This window comes from Eurytemora carolleeae, unplaced genomic scaffold (genome assembly GCF_000591075.1).
Source record: "Eurytemora carolleeae unplaced genomic scaffold, Eaff_2.0 scaffold196, whole genome shotgun sequence".
NCBI lineage: Eukaryota > Metazoa > Arthropoda > Copepoda > Calanoida > Temoridae > Eurytemora > Eurytemora carolleeae.
The window spans coordinates 30,043-44,370 of NW_019396109.1; positions in this window are offsets into that span (position 1 = coordinate 30,043).

Below are 14,328 nucleotides of genomic sequence, written 5' to 3' on the forward strand. Positions count from 1 at the left end.
ATAGATACAAAAATAGATGGAAGAATAGATGTAAGGATAGATTTAAGAATAGATGCAAGAATAGATATGATAATAGGTGGAAAAATAGATTCAATAACAGATGTAAAAATAGATGAAAGAATAGATGTTAGAATAGATGTAAGAATAGATATAAGGATAGATGTAAGAATAGATGTAAGAATATATGTAAGATAGATGTAAGAATAGATGTAAGAATATATGTAAGAAGAGATGTAAGAATATATGTAAGAATAGATGTAAGAATAGATGTAAGAATAGATGTAAGAATAGATGTAAAAATCTAAAATGTGAAAGGAACTGGGGAGGAAAGGGGGCGGTTTATGTGAAAATCATATAATTTACTGCAGCCTGCTGCAGCGCTTTCAAAAGTGAAAATTTTCTGTCTCATAAATATTGACAGGACGGAGCTTTGGACTGGGTTGGACAGGTTTAGGATATATTCTATAGAGATATCCACAACTTTATTCCAGGGTCTAGAGATATCCAAAATTTTATTTCAGGTTCTAGAAATATCCACAATCTTATTTTAGGTTCTAGAGATATCCACAACCTTACTTTAGGTTCTAGAGATATCCACAACCTTACTTCAGGATCTGAAGATATCCACAACCTTACTTCAGGATCTAGAGATATCCACAACCTTACTTTAGGTTCTAGAGATATCCACAACCTTACTCCAGGTTCTAGAGATATCCACAACCTTACTCCAGGTTCTAGAGATATCCACAACCTTACTCCAGGTTCTAGAGATATCCACAACATTACTCCAGGTTCTAGAGATATACACAACCTTACTCCAGAATCTAGAGATATCCTCAACCTTACTCCAGGTTCTAGAGATATCCACAACCTTACTCCAGGTTCTAGAGATATCCACAACCTCACTCCAGGTTCTAGAGATATCCACAACCTTACTCCATGTTCTAGAGATATCCACAACCTTACTCCAGGTTCTAGAGATATCCACAACTTTATGAAATAGAGTTTTCTGTTAAAATTTAAAAAAGAATGTATGCTAACCTGGTTTAGATACTTATTATGTATCTCTCTTCATCATCAATACTTATAATTTAGTGGTTGAGCTCTCCCCCGGAAAATATATCTTAGCTGTCTCATAAATACTGATCTATACCTAGTCCTTATACTAAACCAGAATATACTCATACATTCGTATAGTCATCTATCTTTCTATCTATCTATCCATGTATTTATCTACAGGGTGGTTTAATAAAACACTACCATGTTTGCTGGGTTCATATGGAATAGAAAGACGTCTGTTAGTGTTATGAACAAATATTAGTTTTAACTTTTAAATAGTCCACTGAACTCAAGGTACTAATGCAAGGAAAGTTATTTCGTAGGTATACGGTTTTTTTGTACTGAAATGTACTGTCCTTGGGCGGAAAAGTAAACACAAGACAGATTCCACAGCCTAACATGGAATCCATTTTCACAAAAATAATCTATGAATTATTCTGGCCATAGGGAACTATTATGTAAAATATCAAAACTATCAAAATTAAATGCTTTAATCCTCCTCGGATACTAGACGAACAATGATGCATCTATTCTTGTTTACAAATTTCGCCCGAGAGAACTGGTTTCAATTTGTACGCAGAGTATACACGACCGCAATTAACTTTCCTTGCATTATAACCTTGACTGAACTCAGCAAATGTGGAGTGTACACTGTACAATGACCAATTTGCTTTATTAAATTGATATTTAAGAAACGGGTAAAACTATTTGCTTTATAATAAGACATATGAAAAATTGGTTCAATGTCGTCTTTCTATTCCACAGTTTTTGGTTTTTACTGTATTTTAGTGAAAAAATATTTAAATCAAAAATCTTTTGATAAATAAAAAAACATCATAACAAATCTTGAAATCTTTAAGTAAAAATCTTGCAAAGATAGCAAAATTTAACTTTTTATTTTTAAAAATTATACTGTTTTAATTTTTCTATCTTTATGTCTAAGATTAGCCGTTCTTTAAACATAAAAAGTAATACGACATTTTCATAGGACAAATAGAGAAATGGGAGGTATATTAATGAGTGTAGAGTAAGCATATATTAATGAGTGTAGAGTGAACATATATTAATGAGTGTAGAGTGAACATATATNGGGCTATACTTAGGAGTAATGCTGATTGATTGATTTTTCACCCACCACCACCCACACTTAGAACCTGCCGTTTTTTAATAAATTTAATTTCATACGTTTTTTTATTTTTGGAAAACGTTTTTATTGTTACAATATTTTGCATTTAAAAAAAAATAATCGGCGGCCGACGCTTTCTGGGTTCATTGTAGTCTGTATCTGAAGGATTTCTGGTGATGATGACGAATGTAAGACAAGAATATACTGGTCTATAGATATACTTCATAAACTAGACACTAGACAAGAATAGACTATTCTATAGATATACTTCATAAACTAGACACTAGACAAGAATATACTGGTCTATTGATATACTTCATATACTAGACACTAGACAAGAATAGACTATTCTATAGATATACTTCATAAACTAGACACTAGATAAGAATAGACAAGTCTATAGATATACTTCATAAACTAGACACTAGACAAGAATAGACTAGTCTGTAGATATACTTCATAAACTAGACACTAGACAAGAATAGACTAGTCTATATTTATATAGATAAGCATCGAAAGACAAAAAGTTACTTGATTACGAACCCCTGATGAAATTAAAATATACATGGGAGAGCTTATTTAGTCTTAGAAAATAATTTTAGAGTTCATAAAATCCTAATCCTAGATTTTTTTGGGTCATCTTTCAAAGACTTAGACAGTAGTCTAATGAATGGAAAAAAGAATAGTGACGACCGATGTTCAAGAATACTTTCAAAATTTTTCATTTTACAGGTATAATTTTAATGCAATTATCTAGACACACATTAATGTCTAAAATTGGAAAAAGTTTAAGTCCATTTTAATAGTTGGATTGAAGCTGGTTCTACAGGGAATGTTAAATGGAATGATTGGAATGATTTAAAGTTGGTTTGGAATGGTGACCCTTCAATTTTAATATTGATTTATAATCTGACGTTATACTGAGAAAACTAGATTTGTCAGTGTCAATCCTAGGGTCCATAGTCACATAGATATGCTCGGTATATTCAAGGTTATAATGCAAGGATAGTTAATTGCAGTTGCGTATACTCTGCGTACATATTGAAACCAGTTCTCTCTGGGCGGAATTTGTAAACAGGAATAGATGCATCAGTGTTCGTTTAGTATCCGAGGAGGTTAAAAGCATTAAATTTTGATAATTTTGATAATTCACATAATAGTTTCCTATGACCAGAATAGTTAATTGATTTATTTTGTGAAAGATGGATCCCATATCAGGCTTCGACATCCTTCTTGTGTTTACATTACCGCCCAGAGACAGTACACTGCAGTGCAAGAGTGCGCACACCTCTGAAATAACTTTCCTTGCATTATAACCTTGGGTATGCTCATAATAATTATGAACGGGTTTTCTTCATATAGTTATACATGTATGGTAATATTTTATTTTGCATGACGTCATTAGATCGGGTTTTATAGTATAAATGCACCACAATGTGAGACCAACTAGACTAATAGAGCTTTACTCTGGCTGTATTAGAAAATATTAGAAATCCAAATATAAAGCGTTTCTGATAATATCAAGTTTTTTCTTGTAAAATTATGTTTTTTGTTTGCATAATTTGAAGTATAGAATTTCCTAAAGTGCCGGGAAGGTATTATCATATATTAAAGTGTGAACTGTACAATTTACATTGTATACATTGTACATTGTACAACAAGAAATAAGCGAGGAGAAGGGCCTCAGCTGGTCTTATATTCCTAACTGACAGTGATGAATTATTGAGTGAGATAGATAGATAGATAGATATATAGATAGGTAGATAGATATATAGATAGATAGATGTATAGATTGATAAATAGAAATATAGACAGATAGATAGATAGATAGATAGATAGATAGATAGATAGATATATATATAGTTAGATACATAGATAGATAGATATATAGTTAGATAGAAAGAAAGATAGATAGATAGATAGATAGATAGATAGATAGATAGATAGATAGATAGATAGATAGATAGATAGATAGATAGATAGATAGACCTAGGTCCCCAGATGTGAGTTGTATTGATATGAGACAGTGATTGATGTTTCCTCAAACCTAGTTTAAGGGATTTATATTCTTTACAATATATAAATCAAGAAACAGCAATGAGTCCTCGTCTAACACTGGACACTGGACAGCAGTCACCAAACTTTACTCAGATGTTAAAACTCTAAATTCATCTCTATAACTACAAAAAACCCTTAAACTCTAGATCCCTAGCTAGAGCTGTTGACTACTTAAACCTTAAAATTCTAAAATTCTAGACCCCTATGAGCTATAACATCCTAAACCCCTAAAACTCTAGACCCCTAGACCCCTAGCTAAAGCTGTAGACTCCTTAAACCTTAAAACTCTAGACTTGGCCCCTATGAGGTATAACATCCTAAATCCTAGAGCTGTAGACTCCTAAACCCCTAAAAAGCTCCTGAATTAAAAGAGTTAATTAAGAAAACATATCAGATTCCAATCTTACTTAAAATTTATTTCAGTTTCCCCTGCACTCGAATCGCATGAACCACTTAGACCGCTTGTGGAACTTGGACCGTTTGGACCACTTAGACCGGCCACTTGTGAAACTTGGACCGTTTGGACCACTTTGACCGCTTGTGAAACTTGGATCGTTTGGACCACTTAGACCACTTGTGAAACTTGGACCGTTTGGACCACTTGGACTGTTTGGACCACTTGGACCGTTTGGACCACTTGGACCGTTTGGACCACTCCACCGCTTGTGAAACTTGGACCGTTTGGACCACTTGGACCGCTTACAGCATTTGGATTACATTGACCTTGGAAATCTTTCGTGTTCTTCAAATAACTTTTAACTTTCATTTATTTACATTTCATTTCTCATTCCAAACCTTCTCTTTAATGACCTTGGAGTTTCAAGTTAAACCTCTTTTTTTCAGTTTTTTATTCATAAATCTGTCTTCGTATGTTTTGCGACACCTTCTGTTTATTTTTTTCCTGCTGCACATTTTTTCTCTTTTATTCTACATATCAACATAATTTTCACTTTTTTAGTATTTTTTACCTTCGACATTGTGTCTTTCCTTCCATAAGTCGCAATGAGTCTCACCGAGACTTTATACTCCCCTTAGATTCTGTTGAACCCCGTCCTAATTCAATCATTCAACAGGGTTCCCCCCCCTTAGCAATCCCCTTTCTAGTTTCCCCCCATCAGTCTTGTATGGTTGAAACCATTTCAGAGGAAACGAGAAGTTTAATTTCTCCGGGGGGAATAGATCATAGAACGTAACTAGGAATTTGGAGAATAGGGTTGGATTGATAGATATAGCAGATATAGATAAATAGATAGATAGATAGATAGATAGATAGATAGATAGATAGATAGATAGATAGATAAATAGATAGATAGATAGATAGATAGATAGATAGATAGATAGATAGATAGATAGATAGATAGATAGATAGATAGATAGAAAGTGATGAATTAATGAATAAAAAACGGGAGCATGAATCTGGACATTGATTATTGAATATAGAATATGGAAATATGGATTCCTATCCATCAATCATTAATCAGAAATATCTTACTAATGAAGAACCGGACCAGGCTGGAAAATTAATGGGACTGTCGTCGTAATTTGAAGTGACCCTTTAATTAGAGCGGGGCATGTCCAATACACAACGATACCCTTTAAGGCATTGTCTGCCCAAAAAGATGGAGTTTTTCTTTTTTCTTTTGGTCTTTTGTGTTTTTTTTTTAAAATTTACTATTTTTAAATGCGGTTTCTCCTAAAAAGTGACTTGCGGGTTTCGATTGCTTGAGAAACTATGAAGAAAATTGAACACTTTTTAGTCTCGAAAAACTGCGATATTTTCCATATTAATGACGACATCATTATAAAGGTTTATAAGGTACCGTTGTGAATCGGACATGTTTCTCTTTTTAAAATAGAGGTCCTTTGGAATCACTTCTTTAGTCCTACAGAATAATAAAACATCTTAAAGGAGATGTTCACAAAAAAAGGGGTGTATATAAGTTGAATTAAAATGAAATTAAGAATCTATCAAACGATTAGATCGTTTCCAAAGATGAAGATGCATTTACATATAGATTAGGATATTTTACAGTGATAGATATTATATACAGTAATATCAAATAATCTTTAAACAATCAAATACATAGAACTTGATTGTAATTGCGATGTGAAGGAATTAAGTCTTTACCAGAAACTCAAAACTTCTAATCCTTATATCGTTGTCACCTGATGGCGTAAACTTTGATGTTTCAAACTTGGATTATCCAACACCATTTATAGTTTTACAAATATAAGGTCTTCGCCATTCGGATGCAAAGATATTGGGATAGAAAATCAGAGTTTGTTGCAAATGCTCTATTCTTTTTATTCAACGATTGAATGACACAATATGCATTTCACACTGCACACTCATAGCATTGCGTTATCTATGGACAGAGATCTATTTGTAATTCCTGGTTGAAATAATGTTTGGACCGGACAGTTTTGATTATATTTCATTGAAAGAATATTTCAAGTTGATGGATGGATTGTCTGTTCCACTCCTTAAATTAATAAACAGGGTTTAATATATATTCACAATAATACAATCAGATGTTCTCTTGGTTCTCCGACTCCGGGTGTCCTAATAGTTCCCCCCCCCCCCCCCCNCTCTCTCTCTCTCTCTCTCTCTCTCTCTCTCTCTCTCTCTCTCTCTCTCTCTCTCTCTCTCTCTCTCTCTCTCTCTCTCTCTCTCTCTCTCTCTCTCTCTCTCTCTCTCTCTCTCTCTCTCTCTCTCTCTCTCTCTCTCTCTCTCTCTCTCTCTCTCTCTCTCTCTCTCTCTCTCTCTCTCTCTCTCTCTCTCTCTCTCTCTCTCTCTCTCTCTCTCTCTCTCTCTCTCTCTCTCTCTCTCTCTCTCTCTCTCTCTCTCTCTCTCTCTCTCTCTCTCTATAGATCACACACACACACACACCCCATACAAGGAGTACACACAACAAATTTGATATAATCATAATAAAAGACGCGATTCTATCACATTTTCTCCTTTGACATCTAGAGAGTTAAATATTAACTCCTGTATTCCCCATTTCTTCTTTATTTCTCCCTCCTTCTTCATCTTTACGATATTCTTCTCTCCTATCGTCCCATCAATCTTCTCTAATTTCCTGGAGAACTGAATTCTTTCTCCGCAAGTATTCTTGGTTTCCTCCCTCTCTTGCATTCACTGAATATTGAACTGGAGATATTTGAACCGAATTTGCCATAAAACTTCGAGTTCATTTCCGCAGGTGTTCAGAGGACATCGAGATAACGTCAGTTCTAGCTTTGTTTCAACATTACAACATTTAAACCTCAAACCTCAACCAGCCAGGGAGATATATTTTTAACTAGAAATCGATGGTGTAAACCTTTGAAATACTATAATTCATTGTGTGACATTTTAAAAGTCTAAACGATATCAGGTTTCAAAGAAACCAGGATTAGAAAATAAGAGAATCAGTTCCTTTGTAAAACAAACGAAACTTCAAATTGCCAAGATTTACAATGGCCAATTTTTCTTGTGTGTAAAAACTTTTGTAACGACACGAGCTGACTGATGGCGGATTTTCTAGTTTTGTAGTTTGAGATTTGTTGAGCTGACTGAAGATACCTGACAGATGAAAGGAAGGAGAGAAATGATAGTGACAGACTGTAAATTAGTTGTAGACGGAGTGACAGAATGTGTCATATCCACACCTGTTCCTCTACTCCTCTTCTCTCAACCCATCCGCCCGCCATCTTACTAAATAATTTCAAAACAAATACAACATTTCTCAAGTTTGGTAAAACAATCTGACATTGAAGTGTAAAGGAGGAAAAGGGTCCTGTGTTAGAATAATAAACTGGTTTGTCATGTTTTTAACACAACTAAGTTGAAACCAGAGAAAACGGAAATGGTTAAGGAAAATCGGTAGATAAAGTATTAGGGCTGTATGTTTAGGTGAAAATCCATACCTCCTTCTCTTCCACATCATATCTTCCATATTATTGTCAACCCAGACTTAAAGTTAAATGAAGTAAACACTTGCCTCCAACGCTAATTTTCTAATCCTTTTATCAGTTTAAATCATGATTTCGTAGACCTTTGATACTTCAAACTCTAGATTTAAGATTTAAGGATTAGAAAATTTAAGTTTGTGTGAAGTGTTCAGTTCTTTTATATGAAATTAATGATAATTTGTTACCTACTATGATCCTTTCGTTTTCATTTCATGTCCAAGAATGAGATTAGCTAATTTATTTGGTCGCATATTAGAAATAAAATTGTTTTTTCTGAATAGCTCTGCAAATGTGAAGTTACAACATATAAGATTTCAGTATCACATGAAAAGTATTGAGTCTTTGCCACAGACGCAAATTTTCTAATTTGTATATCTCTGCAACCTGATGGGTAAACCATTGATATTTCAAACTTTGATCATTTGATCCGACAGAATTCATAATTTGAAATATCTAACGTAGACGACATGGGATTGCAAATATATAAAAATAAGAGTTTTTGACAAAAACTCAATTCTTTTAAATTAATTTGACGTGTTGTGGTCTGATCGAATTGGCAAAGAAATCTCATTATTTCTTTTTGTTCTCTGAAAATATAAAATTGATTTAATTTTTCTGTTTTTAAAGAAGTGTAAAGAGAATAATTAAAACGTGCTCTGTATTGAAGTACATAGTATTGATGTAATAATTATTTGTTTGTAAATAAGTATAAAAAGCTGTGATGAAATACTAGCACATAAACCTAGTACTTGGATAAATAGAAGAACATAAACACAAACAGACAGATAAATAGAGATAGATTTATACACTTCACAGGGATAGATAACTTGGATAGGTGGTTTTTTTAAAGATAGATAGCTTGGATAGATGTTTTTTAAAGATAGATAGCTTGGATAGGTAGTTTTATAAATAGATAGCTTAGAGATGGTTTTAAATATAGATAGGTAGATGGAGAGATGGTTTCATAGATAGAAAGCTTGGAGATGGTGTAATATATAGATAGGTTTAATAGATGGTTTATAGATATAGAAAAGATAGAGATGGGTATATAGACAGATAGGAGGGCAAGATGGTTTTATAGGTAGACGAGAGGGAGAAATGGTTTTATAGGTAGATATGAGGGAGAGATGATTATATAGGTAGATATGAGGGAGAGATGGTTATATAGGTAGATAGGAGGAAGAGATGGTTATATTAGTAGATATGAGGGAGAGATGGTTATATTGGTAGATATGAGGGAGAGATGGTTATATTGGTAGATATGAGGGAGAGATGGTTATATAGGTAGATAAGAGGCAGAGATGATTTTATAGGTAGATATGAGGGAGAGATGATTATATAGATAGATAGGAGGGAGAGATGGTTATATAGATAGATAAGAGGCAGAGATGGTTATATTGGTAGATATAAGGGAGAGATGGTTATATAGGTAGATAAGAGGCAGAGATGATTTTATAGGTAGATATGAGGGAGAGATGGTTGTATTGGTAGATATGAGGGAGAGATGACTGTACAGCTAAATGGCTAGTTAAATAAGTAAAACAGTGAAACAATCAGATAATGGATTAATGGATTAATGGATTAATAGATTAATAGATTAATGGATTAATAGATTAATGGATTAATATATCATTAGTAGCAGATAATATTTATGTATATACAGAGAGATTGGTTTAACTTTAGTGGTAAGCGATTATATCAATACAATGGAGACATATTTCTATTTAACTTTTGATTGTTAACAAGCTTTTTTCGAATTAAAACTTTACAAGTAAAGAAAGAGAGAATTTTTTAATAGATAGCTTTTCGTGACCTCATTGTTTGTTTGTTTAACAGCTCAAAATAAATCAAAATTGAAATCTAAAGTCGTCTTTTTTGTACTGATATAATCGCCTACCACTGTACGTCTATGCAGTTCAACTATTTCTGGTTCCAGGACAATTAATATTTTGACCATATCTCCTAATTATTTATAATAATTAAAAGAAATTGGTTTATTTCACAAATGATTATATGATTGCTGAACTAATGAATAGAATACATTTAAAATATTTTAATCTAATTATTTAAAAATTCAAACCTGTTTCACTCTTTAATACTGGTTTTTAAATTATGGTGATTATGGTATGACAAAATAATATTTTGTTCTTCGGAAGATATTGATATTAACTACAGGGTGTCCCACGAAACATGACATTTAATAAATCGTTATTTTTAGTTTAAAAAATCTTTTGCTTCATTATCTTTTACTTTGAAATTAATTTTTAATATAACATGACTCCCATATAAAATTTTTATTTATCTTTGGTATCATTCTAAACTATTCACGAACTGTTATGTTTCTTGGGACACCCTGTATTTAAAAAAAAATGTTCAATAGAAATAAATAAAGTCTATCAAAATATGCATTACAATATTTTATGTTTTTTTTGATATCTTTAACTTCTTAGATTAATAATTCAATTTACCATTTACCATCTAATTCTGATAATATTATTTTCATCTCTTCTATTTACTTTTCTCTCTGTCTACCTGTCTACCTGTCTACCTGTCTACCTGTCTACCTGCCTACCTGTCTATACATTTTTTTATGTAAGGAGACCTGTCTACCTGTCTACCTGTCTTCCTGTCTACCTGTCTACCTGTCTACCTGTCTACCTGTCTACCTGTCTACCTATTTACCTGTCCACGTGTCTAACTGTCTACCTATCTACCTGTCTACCTTCTACCTGTCTACCTGGCAACCTGTCTACCTGTCTAACTGTCTACCTGTATACCTATCTACCTGTCTACCTGTCTACCTGTCTACCTGTCTACCTGTCTACCTGTCTACCTGTCTACCTATTTACCTGTCCACCTGTCTACCTGTCTACCTGTCTACCTGTCTACCTGTCTACCTTCTACCTGTCTACCTGTCTACCTGTCTACCTGGCAACCTGTCTACTTGTCTACCTGTCTACATATCTACCTGTCTACCTGTCTACCTGTCTACCTATCTACCTGTCTACCTGTCTACCTGTCTACTTGTATATCTATGTGTGGAGTATATCTGTATATCCAATGATATGATGTTCTGACAACTGATTTATTAAGGTCATTACATAGCAGAGGAGATAGAGCTCTCACAGTCTCTCTACACACATTTGTCTCTTTCTCCCTAGTTCTGCAATATTAAATATGAATTTTAAAACAAAGAACGGAGAATATTGCGACATAAAATATCCAATGATTTAAAAAAGCTGTTTCTTTGTGGATAATGAATTAAGGGTTCGATATCAATATCCAGATATGATCTGTGCAGAAGATGAAGCTATAATTGGATATCCAGGTACAAGATGGAGCTAAGGCTGGATATCAGGTAGAAAACAAAGATAAAATGAGATATAAGAAGAATGTATAAGTGACATTATCCAGTAGAGGGAATCAACTCGGTTTGTAATACCCCCGTCTGAATGGTTTGGTTTTGATTTATCTGGGTAGGAGTTAAACCTAGTGGTTGGATCTGTATGAATCTGGATGGGTTGATGTTGAGTTCTGATTTATGATGGTTCGAACAACAATTGATCTCATTACACCTCCATACTCTCCTTCACTGCTCTGCTCAGACCTATTTCTTATCCTGTCCTTATCAGGAAGTGGGTAGAAAAAGGACGTATGAGAGAGTAAATGAAATAAAGGGGTTGGGTGAAAAGAAAAGGGGGGGCTGGGGCCAGAGGGGGAAAAATATGAAATCATGACACAATTGAAGGATTGCATGACACGTGATAAAATTGGAGATTGGGTTTTCAATATTTCTAGGATTATGTAGAATTGAATAATTATTAGACATTTTATACTTGTTCGAAAATAGACATGCCATTGTTTGAATAATGACATAAGGTGGTTTAAACAATAAATATGAACTTGATTGATCAACAGACTTTTACTTGTTGGAACAATAGACATGTTCTTACTTTAACAATATACATGTACTTGTTTAAATAAGTAACATGAACTTGTTTGAACAAAAGACGTTTAAAACCCAGAGATGCATTAAATAGCATACCTATACTTTTTAACTGTAGACGTGTACTTGTTTAAAAAATAGACGTGAACTTGTTTATTAAATAGACGTGTACTTGTTTAAACAATAGCCAAGTACTTGTTTGAATATTAGACATGTACTTGTTTGAGCAGTAGACATTTACTTGTCTGAAAAGTAGACATGTACTTGTTTGAGCAGCAAAAATGTGCTTGTCTGAACAGTAGACATGTACTTGTTCGAACAGCAAACATGTACTTGTTCGAACAGCAAACATGTACTTGTCTGAGCAGTCGACATGTACTTGTCTGAACAGTAGACATGTACTTGTCTCAGTAGACATGTACTTGTCTGAACAGTAGACATGTGCATGTTTGAGCAGCAGACATGTTCATTTTTAAACAGCGAACATGCACTTGTTTGAACAGCGAACATGTACTTGTTTGACCAGCGAACATGTAGATGTCTGAACAGTAGACATGTACTTGTTTGAACGTATGATTGATGTGTTCCAATAATACCGTCACCACTTTTATCACACGGTTTAGTGAACAAATGAGTTTCAAGTGACAGAGCCTGTCTCCAATATTAATTTGTAAGGAAGCACAAAGAACAGTTTAAATAAATAGTTTAACTCGAATTAAGAAAAATGTGACCAATAAAGACATCCCAGTGTCTTCATGTACCCGAGGGTATACACTTGGAAATGGTTTGAGAAAAAATGTCTTATATGTTATTTTTTTAGGAAATAAAGATTTTGTTATCGAATTTCTGAGACGGGGTTACTCTGTTGTGTGTATTTTGAGCGGCCTATCGGGAAAGAATTGTCTGGGGATAATTGACATCCCCCACCAGAATCCTAACCGGCCTATTTTCCTGATTTGTCTAGCGTGTTGCTGTTTTCCGTCAACAATTATATATCTATATAAAAAAACAAGATATTCGCAGTCGCACTATATATGTTCCTTCTGGCCGGCCAAACGGCTGGACCGATTGGGGGTCACATAGGCTAAACAAAATTCGAAATTATTTTTCCTCCATTTTTTTTAAAATTTTTCAAATTTTTTTTCACCACGGGCAACGCCGGGCCCATCAGCTAGTAATAAATAAATATGTAGAAATAAATCAAATCCAAATCCAATTTAATTGGATTGCAAAAATTAAGTTTTTTGTCTGAAATCATGCGATTTAAGATACATGAGTTCTGCACCTGATAAAATGACGGAATTCAACAAAATCTTTACATGAAGAGATCTTTTTTAACTATGTTTTGTTTTAGCAATAAAAAGTGTATAAGTAAAAGAAACATCAAACCCTTCTAGAATTCCATAGTAAGAAAGCTTATACAATTTTATAAAGCCAATAAGAAACTTTAATAAGACTGAAAAAAACCTCATAAATGAAGCAAAAGCCCACAAACCAAAAGAACATTTTTCGGACGAAAACGAGATTGATACTAATTGGTTAATGCTCTTCAATCTCGCGCATACCTTCTCCTTGTATCCTTGTATACCCTGATACAGAGTTATTATAGCACCGTATCAACCCTCTCCTGGAATTATTTACAAATCATACTTAATCTCAGTCAAGAAATTATATCAAGAGGGTTTCAAGAAAATGTTTGACAATTCATCAAAAATACAATTGCTGTCACGAATCATAACCCTGTAAAAATAACGTATTATTCAAACAAATCTGAGAAACAATTCAAGATTAAAAATTCGCCACTTCTTAAGTAAACCATGGTTGCATAATATAAAAGTTTGAAATGAGATCCAAGCCAGCTAAGCCATTCAATGTAGTAGTTTTACTACACTTACATAGCTAGATATATAGAGAGATAAATAGATACAGATAGAGATAGATAAATAGATAGATATATAGATATATAGATAGATGGATAGATAGATAGATAAATAGATAGATAGATAGATAGATAAGATAGATAGATAGTTGAAACGACGCTTGTGTTTAAAGTCTCAACAAATATATTGCTAAACTCGAATCTTCATTTGTATGTAAACTGCTAGGCATAAATTTCTGCTAATAGGAAAACTAAACTCAGAATAGTTTTCAAAATTTTCATTTTCTACATATCCTATGAAAG